Here is a 10,321-nt window from a genome sequence, read left to right as displayed (position 1 = left end):
AGTCACCTCAAAAGGGACAAACCTTTAATTTCCTTAAAACACATAGAGGTAGTCGACCACCTAGTGGTGCCTCACTCTTATGGACAGTTCCCATTGATCATAGCCTCCACAACCTTATGTTATCTATAACACATGAAGGTAATCACCATAAAATGGCATAAACCTCTCAGTTGTGCATAAACTTAATTCATAGCTATGATGGCGTCTCACAAGGTGTGTATGCATGGAAGGTAATCACCAAAATATGCAAGTGTTTTGCATAATTCTCTTCATATCATAATATGCAGCATAGTCACCAATGCCTTGGATTCATCTCCTGATGGAGTATGTGACACTATAGTCACAACCAATAACAAATGCTATGAAATTGACAAGTATTTGGAAAAATATCATGAAAGTAGGCACCAGCAGTGTAGGCCTCGTAATGGCTATGTCATAAGTTTCGTGCCTTCATTTTTTGATTTGAACACATGGAGATAATCACTACTAAGTAGTGTAGACCTCACTCTTATGGAGCTTCTCATAACTTTGTGTTAATTAAAAACACAATGAAGGTAATCACCACATGGTGGTGTAGACCTCAAAGTTGTGAACGGAATTGATTTGTTCCATAATGCAACCCATAAGTTGTGTGCAAAATTGAAGGTAGTCACTATGTCAGAAAGACATAATATAGACCTCACAATAACATTGGATAATATGTAATTAAGTAGTAGCTACCATTTGTCGATTCCTTGCGACAAATTTAAATTTGACATAGTCAGGCAATGTCATACACTTCACTACTTCATGTTTTCCAAATTTGCAAGCAAATCCCATATTCTTATGCAAATAATGGAATCACCATATTGCTTTGCAATTGTATTACTCATGTAATACAAATAAATGCAGAAGTATAAACATACTTGTGCGACATATATGAGGACTTGGGGCCTCAAACGGTCATTTTACATGATATAAAATGATGCATAATCAATTATTATGCAATTCAGCAAGACCTGATGGTCTATCATGTATATTTGCTCCGAAGCCTGGGGCATAAGATGCAAATAACAATAACCTTGTGGTTAAATTGCTGAAAAACAGTGAGCCTGATGGCTGAACGGAAAGTTGTTGTGGAGGGCGAGCTACACGGTACCCACTATCTTAGCCGTTCATGTTCTATGGGATATGTGCCACTAGCAGTGCTGCAGCAGAGGTTAGCAGTGCTATTTAGCAGAGTGGTTTGACCCTCATGTGCGCACAACACCTCTATAGGCTAGCGAATACTTTGTGCTATCTACAGTGCATAGGTAGCAGGCTACTGTTGCCGACATGTGTGCATCAGGCTCACCTGTCAACTCTAGAATTCTGTAGAATAGCTCAACGTCTCTCTCTCTCTTTCCTAAAACTTTGCATGCTCTCCCTTTCTCTCTTTTAACATGCATTCAGCTTGTGAGAAAATCTGTCGGAAAACTTTGCACGGGGCAGCTAGCTCTCTCTCACAGCACCTCTCTTAACGTACAGAAAAATATTTTTTCTATGTTCACCCTCTCTCTCTTAAATCCGAGGAGAAAACATCTTAGACCTGCTCTCTCTCTCTGTCTCCTCACTTTTCTCTCTCACAAGACTCTCATGCAGGAGAGACTTCCTCTCTCTTAAATCCCAGAAAAAAAATCTTACTAGAAAAATTACTCTCTTTCTCTCTCTCACTTAAATCACAGAAAAAAACTTACTAGAAAACTACTTTTTCCTTTGTCCACACCTTTCTCTCTCTCACACGGTACCTCTCATGAACAGTGGCGCAAGCTGCCAAGGAACAGTGCCAGAGTCTGCAAAAGCAACCTAGATAGCCTCGCCAGGGCCTACCCCATCCAATCACTAAGGGGTCAGACGCTGCTAATTGAGTTCAGGTTGGCTGCAAACCAGCCGAGGGCACATGGATCGAACATGGGGTACACACATCCACATGAACCTAGAGGCAAGAATGGATGGTTGTGATAATGGGTATCATGTAGGCCGAGTTAGGAAAAACCAAGCTCCTGGCTGAATCATAGATTTTGCATAAGTTCAAAAGCTAAACTGCAAGATCTGAAAAACTTGAGGCTGAATCAGAGATTCCATGGACTTGTTACCATAGAACACGAGGGCTAATTTTTAAAAAGGAAAAGCATTAAAATCTACCGATTGATAATCACAGGATGTAAACCGTGCGCTGCGCTCGACACGTGCCCCTGGGGCCCATCCACCGCTTCCCCTCCGCAATCTTATCTATTCGCGTGCGTCTCCTTCCACCCATTTTTCCCCACCTCCGTTCGTCCATGCGCAAGAGAGCAGCTCTCATGGCAACATCGCCACCTCCGCGCCGCTGCTACAACCAGGGAGGAGCGACTGCGTGCACCACTAGCTGCATCCCCGCCGCAAACGATGGCGGATGAAGCCCGCACGTCCACTGTCGTGGTGCTGGAACCCCGTGGGGAGCGACGCTCGGCCCTCTGTTGCGACGCAGGCGGGAGGACAGCCGTTAATTTGGTGTTGCCGGCGATGCGGCACGGCGACGGTCCGCCGGCGCTACGTTGGAGCTCCACCTGCCGGTGTCATGGCTGCATTGAAGCCTGACCGGAGCTGCGACGAGCTGCCGGCGTTGCATTGGAGCACCTCACGCCGGTGTTGTAGCAATGTAGCATCGCGGGCCTTCGTCGGTGGAGCTGCGAACGGACGCCGGCGCTGCAATGGAGCAGTGTTGCACCGGTGTCACTGTTGCAATGATTCATGGACGGAGTTTTGGCTGGCTGCCGGCGCTGCATTGGAGCACCGCGCGGCGGTGTCACGGCTCCAATTGGGCACCGCGTGTTGGTGTTGCAGCATTGCCGGCCTTCGTCGGTGGAGCTGCGAGGACCGCCGGCGCTTCAATGGAGCACTGCCATGACGGTGTCGCTATTCCAAGGAATCATGGATGCAGCTTTGGTAGGCCGATGGCCCTGCATTGAAGCACCGCGCGCCAGTCTTGCGGCTGCAATGGAGCACCACCGGAGCTGCGATGGAGCACCGCCGTGCCGGAGTCGGCACTGCAATGGAGCATCGCCGTGCTATCGTTGTTGCCAAACGCCCAGCTCAGCCGACACGGGGGGAGGGGGAGTGTGCGTCTGCTGCCGTCGCTTTCCTACAACTAGAGGAAGATGAGATGACATAAATGCGTTGACGAATCCAACAACTGCGGGGGGCGGATCCAACGGTTGGGGACCCGACTGATTTCCTCATGATTTGTAGCATTGCCTTTTTAAAAATGGCGAAAGAAATAGGAATTTTCTTTCCTTTCCCGTCGGTTCCATCCCTAGAGGGGATTATGTAACTGCCATCTTCGGACGTTCGTGACCACACCATGCGTCGCCGCAGGGTGTGCCTCGACGCCGATCGGGCGGGGTGCCAACCCCAACCACTAGGCTCCTTTGGGAGGCCGCAGGCACGAGCGTCCACTTCTGCGCCAGAGTCCGTTGCCGGCCACTTCGAGATCGTCACACCAGGAGGACGCCCGCGGCAGTGGCTTGCCGGGCACTTCTCCCGCAGTCGCGCCGGCGCACATCGCAGTGGGTAGCGACGCTACGCCTCGCAGTCTGCACGGTCTTGGAAAACCACATCGGCGGCTGCAATTTGCCAAGAGCAAGTCAGGCTGGACGGAGCGAGCGGGCTTTTCGGCCCGCTCGTGGCCCGTTCAGGACTGGACCGTACGGTCCTGGCCCGCTCAAGTAATTGGCCGGTCCGGTTACAGAATTTAGGCCCGAAATTTACTCGGTCCGGTCCGGTCTTTGACCGTCCGACCGAGCGGACCGAAGCGCGTTGTAGAAGACTGTCCATCGTCATCGCGGCTGCGAGTCCACCCTGACGTCCTTCTCCCACGCGGCTGCGCCCCACCTCGATTTGTTTCCTTTTATCCAATCGAACAGAGAAGAAAACTCATGGCACGCGCATGAGGTAGAAGAGAACAGAGAATAGAAGGAACATGCACGGGCAAGTGGCAGTCATGCCCTGCAGCTTTGTTTTCCTTTTAATCAGTCCACAAAAGGTAGAGAGAACAAGATAAACGGGATTCATTCGATCCGATAATTAAGGCGCCTTCCCACAACAACTCCTTGCTGCCATTCCTTTTATTTGCGAGAGAAATGGGTTCGATCCGATAATCATGCGCTATCCCATGCAGCCGTTTCCTTTTATTCAGTGAACATGCAGAAAACAGAAAGAACGAAGAAAACATGCATGGTTCCATCCGATAATTAATCACGGTGTCATTCCATGACTAAGTTCACGTCAGAATTGATCCGCCAATCACGGCAAGGCCCATACACACAGAATCGTGGTTTCACGCATGCGCTAAATTACTTGCATGGAACAAAAAAACTGCTAAGGAACAAACAGTCCCGCCTTTGCCACCACGCAGCGCACTTCCTACGCACGTCGTCCACCTCGCCACCAGCGCTCGCGCACGTCGTCAACCCCGCCACAGCACCCCGCGCCCATCCCTGACCTCGCCGCTGCACCCTCGCACGTTGCCGCCAGTGGTGGTTGGCCGGTCCGCTCGGTCCGGCCCGAGCTTCGCCATCGCCGGTCCGGTCCCTGAGAACGGTCCGGTCCGGACCGCCGGCGGCCGGTCAAAATGGCGGCCCGGACTGTGTCCACCCTGAAGCGCAAGCGTCTCCCGCCATGAACTTCCCCATTCTTGGGGTGAAGATCATCTTCCGGTGATTCCTACATGTATCGTACAGACAATACACAATTAGGAATTACTCCCTCCGTAAATTACTTGACCCATATTTATCAATCCGTGGATATTCGGCGGCCACCCATCCAAGCCGCCTCAGGCGCCTCCTCACGCTCCTCGCCTCCTCGCCGTCGCCGGTCGAAGCCGCCGGGCAAAGCCCCGGCCGGCCGCCGGTGACGGCGGGGCCATCTCTCTTCTACTCATGCGCCCTTGAAGTTCTTGAAGGCAGATCGGTTCCATTCATCCACTCACCCGTCTTCCATCATGGCTAGTGGCGCCCAAGCGAGATGCAGCCATCACGTCCTCAGTGAGTCGCCGGCGTGGTCCAGCTTGTGCGTATTTGGCCATGGAGACGTGGCGGCGCGAGGCCCTAACATCTTTAGCGATTGGGGCGGCAGCGACAGATCTGCAGCGACTTCTTTGGCAGCGGCGGCCATCGGCACATGGGTGTTGCCAGTTTGGCTTTCAATCCGATGGCTTGTCCCAGATCGCTGATTTAGACCAGGATCCACCGGCTCCGCTCCTGCAAACCTTTCGCCGCAAACTCGGCCAGATCGACGGTGTGGCACGGTTTGCAGCAAGATCTAGTATGTGTGAGGGTCCAGTCGACGGCCGTGCGGGCTTGGCCGGAGCTGCACGCTGGTGCTCAAGGCAGGCGAAGTAGCGGTCGGTGGTGAGGTTCTCCATCGTCGTCGGTGTTGGTCCGTGATGACAACCCGTCCTATGGTGGTGCCTTGCCGCGGATTACGTTGGCCACCGAAAGATCTTTGTGAGAGTTACTCTCTTTAGATCCGGTGGTTGCCTCTGACAGTGAGTTGCAACCTATGGACGATGACATGACGCAGAGGGCATGGTTGTGCAGCGGTGGTGGTCGGTTTCATCCAGAGCATGCGGCTGCTAGGATTGCGGAAAAGTGGCGGTGACGACACATGATTGACTCCGATGGTGGTGCTCCTCGAGTACCCAGTCTCGAGCTGCGGGGTGAAAACCTAGGTGTGACTCGAGTTGGTTGTACCTGGCAATGACGATGTTTTTGCGTCGTTACCTTGTTGAAGGCATTGATCGCATATGCTCGGACTGATTCTTCATGGTGAAAACCTAGACTCTGGCTTTTGGTGGTCGGATCCGGTGACGGCGGCGCTCGAACGTCGCTCCCTTTCTGAAGGCGTTGCTGTTGAAGAATCTCGTTGTTCTTGTGGTGTCATGAGATAGTTGGTGCGGATATGGTTATTGTTGCAGATTGTCGATCACGGAATTGATCGCTTCGGTTTTTTTACTGCTTGCTTAGGTATGGCTTTGGTCTTATATGACTTTGCTATTTGCCGACAGCTTTTTGTGTGTGTGTTCGTGTTGGCTGTGTGCATCCTAACTATGCAGAGGCCGGGTGTGTTCTCATTTTGATTGTATTCGCTTGGTGCTTCCTTTTGAGTAATAAAATCCACCCTTTATCGAAAAATCTAGACATGAATGTATCTAGACACTAAACAAATATAGATACATCCATATCTAGATAAATTCAAGTCAACTAATTTGGAACGGAGGGAGTAGATCTTTGATTTTAATTAGAATGACAACCGATTTGGCTTTCTTCTGATTAATTTCTTCCACTGATTCATGTATGGGCGTCTTTCTCCGTAAACGGGATGGTGTGTCGCCATCTTCATTGCGTAACCGCAGCCGCGCTATCGTGCATGTATGCCATGCTTGCCGCCGGCCGGTCTCTTCTTGGTTGATTTGATGAAGCAATTCTCAAAGAAGAAAACACAACGGATCAGAGAGTGCCTTCTTGTTTCTTAATCACAAGAGGAAAAAAAAATTGGCATTCTCCTGATTAGTTTCATGTCGGATGCATGGATGCTCCGTCGCGATGTCACTGCAGCCCTGTTGTTCATGTCGCCATGTAGTGCCGCGATTGATGCCTTCAGGCACTGGCCTGATGCTGCCGCCCCGGGAGGAGCGGCGTCCCGGCCGAGCGCCTCCGCGCATACTGGTCCGATGTTCAAAAAGGACGGCCACTCGACGGTTTCTTCTTCTCGTGTCGCCAATTGCTTTTGGTAGAGTCTGGGTGCTGATAACGTATTGTAGTACTATCAAAATAAAGGAGACAAAGAAGAGACACAAATGATCCTTAGATCTCATTGCAATGTGGGAGACCCACTTATATACATGGTGAAGGGGTGCGTTGGGGAGACACCTCTTCCTCCAACAGACACCTTCTGACAGGCATCCCTCCCATAATTGATCACATGTTTTATTTCTTAACAGATACGACGCCCTACTAAACCCTCCAGAATTTACATGTATCCAGACCTCTATTTCAGTTTGAGAGTATTTAACCAAAAACTATCACATTTCACGGAAACGTGACGAAAACTACCACTTTACGATTTTGTGCGGAAAACTACCACTTTTGTTCTAATCCGTGTCAAAAAAACTACCAAGTCTCGAAACCGGCCGCTTCGCCGCGCTAAGCACCAAACTGACGAGCCGATCCCACGTTTCAGGTGCCATGCTGGCCAACCGACGCCCGCCGCGCGTTAACGGCGCGTCCGCGGTCGGAAATGGCGGTGTCGGTCGGAACGGTCAAGATCTGATATGTTCCCCTCTCGCGCTTCACTCTCGCCCTCCTCTCCCTCTCCCTCTGTCCTCCGTCTGACCTAGGTGGCGGCCGCCATGGCGTCGGTGATTCCGGACGGCGGCGGCGGCGAGATGGGTGGCGGCGACGGCGGAGCTGGTGGCACAAGTTTGGATGCTGTGGGCTCATTCTCTGAAGTGGATAACTGGTTGGGGAGCAGCAGCTACGCAACGCAGGCAGGGTTTCAGCAGCCGGAGGCACCGCTCGCCCGGTCATCGCCGGCGCGTGGATGTTATAAGGGTGGCAGGTATGGAGAATCTTTTTCTTAAATGCACATTTTTTCTTTAATCTGGCAACTTAGTGTTTGTTGAACATGTTTAGTAAACTTTATTGCACCTCTAGTTCTGTCAATTTCAATTCAATTGATGAGCACATATTTGTGCAGTTTGGCTGACCAGAAGCGGGAGATATGGTTTCATTTAAAAGGAAGAAACCCTGTGAAAAAGGGTATATATGGGTCAGATATTTCTTTTCTTACTCTACAATCACTCATTGATAGTGAAGGGTATGGGGAGAGTGATTACATGTACTATGTGAAGGAGGAGGAAATTGGATCTGAAAGAGTAAAGTATTTAGGTAATGAAGCTAGTGTTCATGAAATGCTGGAGTTTTTTCATCATGTCAAGGTAGTGAACATAAAGGTTGTGAGAAATATTGAACCTGAAATTAGTACACAGGCTAATGAGAATTACATGAACACTCAAGAGAGCTGCTGTGTGAAAAAGGTTGTGGAGCAATCTAAGCTTCAGAATCAGATAGATGATAGAAAGGCTCAGCTTGAGAGGAGCATGATTCAAAGAGAGGCAGATTTGAACCACTTTGAAGGAGACACTGAAGTGTCTTAATTTTGTTCTGATGATTCAATTCATTCAGATGGGAGTGCTGAAGCTGTTCAAATGGAAATAGAGTGTGCCTCTGAAGAGGACAGAGCATTGGAAAGTACTGCTATTGTGAAACATGTGAAGAACCCTGGGCCAACTAGCAGATGTCACAATGAAGTAGAGAAAAAACCTTTTGAAGATTGGTTTCCTGAAGCAGGTGAGTTTTGTTTTGCTGGTGATGTAGGCATAAGTGATGAGGAAGAAGAAGATGAAGTTGAACTACCATACCTCATGAAGAAGCCAAAGACAAAGAGTAGTAAGAAAAAGATGAAGGAAAGGGTATATTTTGACCCCAAAATTCCCAATTCACATTTAGTGTTGTGCAAGAGCTTGTGTTTTGACAGTGTTTACCAGTTCAGAGAAGCATTAAGGGATTTTCATATAAGGACTTTGAGGTCTTTTCACTACCACAGGAACTCCCCAACAAGTATTATTGTTTGGTGTTCACAGAGAGAGCATGGATGTGAATTTTACATGTGTGCCTCCAGGATAGCTCATGAAAGAACTTTTTGCATTAAGAAGTGTAACATGGAGCACACTTGTCCAGCATCAGCAGAGAACACAAAGGTTACTACTAAGTGGCTTTCAAAAGCAGTAGAGCCTTCTCTTAGAGCAGATCCTAGAGCACCAGTAGATGCACTTATTAAAAATAGCAAAGTCAAGTTTTCAGTTCATGTATCAAAGAGTGTGGCCTATAGGGCAAGGAGGAAGGCTATAATGGTTGTGCAAGATGACTAGAAGGAGCAGTAATATAAACTGAGGGACTACCTGCAAGTAGTTATTGATACAAACCCTGGTAGCAGGTGTATAGTTACAACATTTGAGGACACAGAAAACCCTGCACCAACTCCTAGATTTAAGTACATGTTCTACTACTTGCATGCATCAAAGCAAGGATTTCTTAATGGTTGCGGGCCCTTTATAGGTAAATCTATAACTGCATTTTATTCAAAATATCTTGTTGATAAATTTATGGTAGCTAATTTGGGTATGGATGCAGGGCTTGATGGTTGCTTCATCAAGCTAACCACTGGACAGCAAATTCTTGCAGCCACAGGAAGAGATGGCAACAACATCTACCCCATAGCCTTTGGTGTGGTTGATAAGGAAGATTCAGAGAGTTGGACATGGTTCCTAACCCAGCTAAGATGTCGCATTGGAAGTGGAAGAAAATTTGGAACCTACACCATTATTTCTGACAGGCAAAAGGTATGCACCCTATCTTAGCCAGTAGTTCAAATATATATTGTTATTACTAGCTTTATTTCTTTTTGTTCATGACCATGGTTATTAATTTACAATCAGGGTCTTCTTAAGGCTATAAATGAGGTGTCCCTGATTCCCCTCAGAGATACTGCCTCAGGTACATATATGCAAATTTTCAGTCAGCTGGTTTCAGAGGAGCAGAACTAAAGAAGCTAGTAGATCAGGCTAGCTACTCATTCACCAAACATGGTCATGAATTAGCAATGGCAGAGCTTAAAGCAGAGTGTGAGGATGCCTGGAAGTGGCTTAAACAATTCCAAAGGAAACTTGGTGTAGGTCTGCAATGGATTACAATTGCAAAACTGATCTTGTTGTGAACAACCTTAGTGAGGTTTTCAACAAAATGATCCTTGATGTTAGGGCCAAACCAATTAGGACTATGTTTGAAGGAATTAGGACTAAGCAGATGATCAAAAAGCAGAAGACTAGGGAAAAGACGGAGACCAGCAGGTGGATGATCACACCCTACTATTCAGAGAAACTAGAGGAGAATAAGAAGTTTGCCAAATTTTGTGAGGCACATAGGGCTGGTCCTGACATTTGGCAAGTGTATAGTGGTGAAAATCAGTACTGTGTGAACATAGCTACTAACTCGTGTGACTGCAGGAGGTGGGACATGACAGGTGTGACATGCAGTCATGCAATAGCAGCAATGAGCACGCTTCACATGCACCCAAAGGACTATGTGCATGAATTTTTCAAAAAACCACTATATATTGAAGCATACAAAGACATACTGTACCTTGACCCTGGTCCTGAATTCTGGCCTGACACCCATACTCAGGATATTGAGCCCCCAGTGTT

The sequence above is a fragment of the Triticum aestivum genome, chromosome 3D (assembly GCF_018294505.1).
Source record: "Triticum aestivum cultivar Chinese Spring chromosome 3D, IWGSC CS RefSeq v2.1, whole genome shotgun sequence".
NCBI lineage: Eukaryota > Viridiplantae > Streptophyta > Magnoliopsida > Poales > Poaceae > Triticum > Triticum aestivum.
This window is presented reverse-complemented; position numbering follows the sequence as displayed.